General features: G+C 34.3%; 1 protein-coding gene across 2 annotated transcripts in view; it reads left to right on the plus strand.

Moving 5' to 3' along the window:
- The window catches only part of LOC109402450 (uncharacterized), a 79,942-nt gene that overhangs the window by 14,244 nt on the left and 59,592 nt on the right, over positions 1-6,106 (plus strand). The gene's annotated exons all lie outside the window — the stretch shown is intronic.

Consider the following 6,106-nt stretch of genomic DNA (forward strand, 5'->3'; position numbering starts at 1 on the left):
CCTCTATGTGACCTCTATGAACCAATCTATCTGTACGCAGAAACACAACTCGAACGAGGAGATTTCTTTAAAGTTTGTGGGCACGGCGCAAGACGAGGAAGAATTCGGTACAGTTCTTTTAGCAATTCCAATGTATTTCAGCGGCTGGGAATAGGCTTTAAAGCTAAAACATAATTTTGGAGATGTTAATACATAAATTCCGTACTGACACTACATGAATACTCACAAATCTGTAACCTCTCTCTACGGTCTACGTCCTCTACGTCTTTGTAGCCGTCCTTTACGGTGTCCTTAGTCTGTCCACCTAATGTAAGTTTGTTTTATGTCTAAGACATGAGTATGATCATGAGCTATATCAATTACTTACAGTATATCAGTAGGAAAACTTTAGCAAATAATTTAATTCAATTCGACTAACATAGGTGTAAGCTGTGCATGAAACTAACCTAGAAATGTAAGTATTATTGATAAGCAAATTTATAGGAAATATTTGCATGATAACTCACTCAACTTTAAGGAATTTTTATGTAAATTTTAGAAACCTTATCTTCTTTATAGCTTTCAAATTCAATAAATTCAATTTAATTAGAAACTAGTCATTTTCATAACAAATTCGCACAGACCACATTTCACTTGCTGTTGTTCTTCTACAAATTTCATCTTCGTTCTCGGTTTGACAATTCATCTATTGCTAATACAGTTGTTCGGTGACAAGCGGTTTGTCAGTGCAGCAGCGATCCCTGTTGAGTATTTTTTCTGTGCCACTAACGCCTGTAACGTCTCCCGCTACACCCGTTATATGCAGTATGGAGTAACAACAACAAAACATCCGCTGAAATTTTAGCAGGAAAAGCGGAATCACTCGGTAAATTTTTCGGATGCAGAAGGAAATTAACAATGATGAACTACCTAGACTGTTGATATTTTACCTACAGTGTATCAAACAATTGTCCGTACAGCAAATTTTTTGTCAAAATAATTTTTCATTCAAATGTTTATAACTTTTTTATGCGTCAATCAAAAACGCTGAAATTTTGACCAATCATGACCCAAATATTAAAGCTCCATTGGTAAAATTTTGAGCGAGATCGAATAAGTTTTCTGAAAGTTATAGAACTTTTAGTAAAACTTATAAGATTTTTGAACACATTTTTAAAACATTATATCTCAATATGTACTCGATGAATTTTTTTCAATTTTTTATGTGTTACATCTTATACCTAAGGCTTTCACGTGCAGCTATGTTTGAGGTTTTATATTCACTACAAAAAATATGAAAAATGTGCTTATGTAGCTGACGATGTTTAAAAATTTACTATATTTTGCACATATAATCTGCCAAACGTTTTCCACCAATAAAAGTGCATTGACTGAACGAAAAATCCATAGGACCTACTCTCCATATGTAGTTTAGTAGGTCCTGTATAAAAATATTACATTAAGAGAGTTTAAAAAAGTTGAGAACACTTGGCACATTTAATGATCAAAATATGATAAATTTCCAAATGACACTCGGAACATATACAGATTTTTCATATTTTTTGTAGTGAATATAAAACTTCAAACGAAGCTGCATACGAAAGCCTTAGGTATAAGCTGTAACACAAAAAAAATTGAAAATGTTTCATCAAGTACATATTGAGATATAATGTTTTGAAAATGTGTTCAAAAATCTTATGAGTTTTACTGAAAGTTCTATAACTTTCAGAAAACTTATTCGATCTCGCTCAAAATTTTACCAATGGAGCTTTAATGTATGGGTTATATTTGGTCAAAATTTCAGCGTTTTTGATTGACGAATAAAAAAGTTATAAACATTTGAATGAAAAATTATTTTCACCAAAAACTAACTGTACGGACAATTGTTTGATACACTGTATGTAATACTAGTATCGAAGATCTACGATTTAGTACCTACTTCATATGATCGTTCCACTGGTGTTCGAATTTACCTTTCATTGTACATACAAAGTATGAGTGCCACATTGCAGAAAATGCGTTGCAATGTTGATTTTATTGTCCATTGCAAGAAAAATTGTCGCGCAAAGATATTCCCCGTGCAGTTGAAACCCGGAATTTTCGACTAGCGAAGTTGGATTTTTCTCCAAATCCGTGCGTCGGACCTCACTTCGGAAGTGGTGCGCTGTATAGCGGACCAGGTTTACTGTACCACTTCTGGCCGACGCACGGATTTGGAGAAAAATCTAACTTCGCTAGTCGAAAACCCCGATTTTCAACTAAATTGAGAATATTTGAAAACGCTAATAGATGTGCGCAGTTGCATTTAATCACTTCGATATTTTCTGCGCGGTTAATCCTTGGGTAATTTCTGCATTTATTGCAAACACACGAACATGATATTATTGTGGACCATCTATAAGCGATTTCGCTCATTTTTGCGCGAGAATCTACGGCGAAACACGCAATATGTTTGATATCCAGAATCGCCTTCGAATAAATAATCTCGAATGTCGACCTGTTAGAATTGTATTTTGATAGTGAGTTTTTGAAAATGTGTTGGTCGAGATTCCAGACCATGTTTCGAATATATGTTTAACTGTTTGAACTGTGCACATGCAATGAAAGCCACTCCAAAGTTCAAGTTCAACTATAGACTGAAATCCCTTAAAAGAAACAGTTTATTTAAAAAAAAAAACCACTTTTATTCCATTCGTTGGGTTTTTTTTTAATACTTTATTTTGAAAATGCTTATGTACCGTTCACAAGTTACGTAACGCTGTAAAGGAAAATATGCGTTACGGAACGTTTTTTTTTTGCAGTGGTGAAAATGTAATTTTGACCTAATATTCAATGTCATTGAATATCTTCGAAAAAAGCAACTATATCATCATAAAAAATGGGATTACATGTGCGCTGTAAGAATCGAGCTTTGCAACGAGTTGCAAAACATGTTAGCAAAAAAAACAAATCACTAGAATATGATCATTTCCATCAGTACCATCGTGCTTCGTGGTGGTTCGGTGGGAATGGTCATGTGTTTCATCATGCTAGGTACTAAATTTTGATAAAGCAAGCTGTATATTTAAAGAATTGCAAAAAGTTGAAAATTCGAGTTTTGCAACGAGTTCCATACAAAGTTTGGCAACTCAAATGAGTTGTATTATGAACATTATGTAACTATTTTTCATTATGCAACTCGTTTCAGCAGCATAATGACCCGGTACGGAAAAGTAGGCCCTTATGATATTGAAATGAATAGTATAAAATTGAAATTATGATACTGAATTGCATAAAGATATTTAAAATCCACTTGAGTCATTTTTAGATAGGGAAACTTACGTATTTTCGGCAGTTTTGTTCTCTTCGTCATGGAAGGTTTTTTGAAACTTATTAAAGTTGGCTTTAAATCCTTCCAAAGTAAGTTGAATGATATGACCATGTTTCAGGCATTTCGGCCGACAAAAACCCACCACGATGAAGAGTACAAACCTGCCGATAATATCCAACGTCACCTTATTAAGTATTCAAAATAAGTCATGTTTAGAAGCACACAACGAATAATACTTTTTATATTTAGAATTATGAGTCAAAATGTTGTATATTCGATGAACTAAACGTGCTTTGAACTAATTATTTGTAAGAAATCAGTGTATAAAAAGTTATCAGAAGAAATTTTTTTTTTGAATCTCATTCTAAAGTTTGTTTGTTAAAAAATAATATCTCTTGAGCCATAAGGCCTGAAGTAAACAGGGTCAAATATTCATCAAGCAAAGAACTCAAGAAACAACATCAGTTTGACACTAATGAAAATTCGATCGAGTCAAACAAGATGTTTGAGCATTGGTTTCATTTTGGACAAATATTTGACCCTATGTACTAACAGCATAAGAGACAAATATATGTTTATTGTGACCTGAAATTATGGAAGGACCGGATTAAAATAAATAGAAACTTCAATGCTAATGTACTTTCGACTTCTTAACGTTGAACTTTTCGTCATTGAAATCATCGTTATCATCAAACATTTGAAAGCAGTTTTTTCGTTCAAAACAAAAGTTTTTGCTATGAAAATACAACACCCTGAGTGCAAACTTTTTAAATGGTGATAGAGGACCATAAATGGCGAAAAAAAATGTTCTACGCATATGGTCAAATCTCAACCGTTACGTAGTTATTGAACCTCCCATGTTTTTGACTTTAATTGCTTTAACTGGCTATACCTTGAAAATGGTCATACTTATCGCATTTTTTTGGCTCTTATTCGAAAAATTAAAGATTAATCACATGGCATCTTTGAATCGGTTGGTTTAGTTAAATAACTAAGTTTTCTAGAGAAAATAGCTCAAAACTTGTGTGTTTTAATTTGGTTTGGTCAATTATCTTTGAAAAAATGCGTAATAAAATAAAATTTCTTCTAAGCCAAAGTTGTGGCCCCTGTTTCACTCTACAATTCGTTCTTTGACATCAAACTTCTATCTCTTATCGTTTTCTTGCAATTTCGATCTAGAGCTTTTTGCTCTAGAAAACTGAGTTATTTAACTAAACCAATCGATTCAAAGAAGTCATTTGATAGAAAATTCAATAATCTTTCGAATAAGGGTAAAAAAATTGCGATAAGTTTGGCCATTTTAAAGTTATAGCCAGTTAAGGCAATAACAATCAAAAACATGGAAAGTTCAATAACTACGTAACGGTTGAGATTTGACTATACGCGTAGAACAATTTGTTTCACCATTTATGCTCCTCTATCATCCTTTAAAAAGTTTGCACTCATGAACCTAACACCTAATACCCTGTACTCCACATGAGCAATTTAATGCAGTGAATATATTTTCATGATCCTTGTTTTGATTTGCAGCGAGAAAACTGCTTTTTATTTTCCGAAAAATGATGACGGATGCTTGAGCCTTAATGAGGATGAAAATTTTCCAGAACTATCAACACGGTGCCTTTTTGAAGACTTTGAATATAATGCAAAAACTTGATTGTCCCAAAAACCGATGTCGATTATGTTATATTGACGACGCGCCGGCTGTAGATACCTAATCATTTTCTTTTCATCGCCTCCATCCGTATCCAAACGTTTTACAATTGAATCGTTCCCAAGTGTACATGTTTTATTAAAAATATTTTCTGCTGTTCAAAAAATTATTCATGAAGCAGGTAAAGAAATCCAAACTCTGCAATTTGCGGCTTAAGCCTGGCTTAGCGCTGCTAAGCCACCTCAGAGCACCGCTTAAAATAAGCCACACTTAACGTAAACCGTAGCTTTATTAAACCGGGTTTAGTGGTTAAGCCGAGGTGAAGAAATTGAAAAAAAGTTAAGCCCGGCTTAAAATTTTGCTAAGCCTGGTCTAAAATTTAAGCCCGGGTGAAGAAATCGGCCCTTAGGGGTTGTAATCTAGCGGGATAAAACTAAGTATGTACTTACTCCGAAACGAAGCAATTCCGACTCATATTGTCTTCGGCAAAGTTTTTTTTTTTCATCATGATCAGAGGGTAGTTTCTTATCTTTTCAATATCTTAACAAAGATGATTCCTATCTGCTGGAAAGCATTCCTTCATGAGTATATTCAGAAGTTCCTTCACGTATTTTTTCACCAATTACTATAGAAGCTGCATCTCAGATATTTTTAGGAATTTTCAAAGAATGCCCTGTACCATCACTTGGAACTTCTCCATAACTATGTTTTGGCTTCCTTAAGAAGCTCATTCTGGGATTCCTCTAGATTATCTTCTACCATTCCTCTTGGCTAACTCTTCGGGATTTGATGAGAAATTTTCGAAGAAAGAGTATCCTCCCCCAGATTTTTTTTCAGGAGATTCTTTTCAAATTAATCCAGATTTTAAATTGCATCTGGAGTATCTTCGAGGATTTCTTCAGGAATTCCACCAGGATATCAAGACATGAGGCATAACGTTCCAACTGGGGCAAATCCTGGGTATCAGTTTCGTGTTCTATGAGCACTTCCACTCACAGTTATCATTTAAGTGCTTCCTCTGCCAATGTCTAAGTACTCTATGCCCAAGGAAGTCACGGACACAAATGTTCCAAATGGAGGATAACGTGCCTCTGGAGCCGGCCTTCTGATGCCCAAGGTAGTTAAGGAAATTTTCCTTACGAAAACTATCTAGACCGACCGGA

Source organism: Aedes albopictus, chromosome 1 (assembly GCF_035046485.1).
Source record: "Aedes albopictus strain Foshan chromosome 1, AalbF5, whole genome shotgun sequence".
Classification (NCBI taxonomy): Eukaryota; Metazoa; Arthropoda; class Insecta; order Diptera; family Culicidae; genus Aedes; species Aedes albopictus.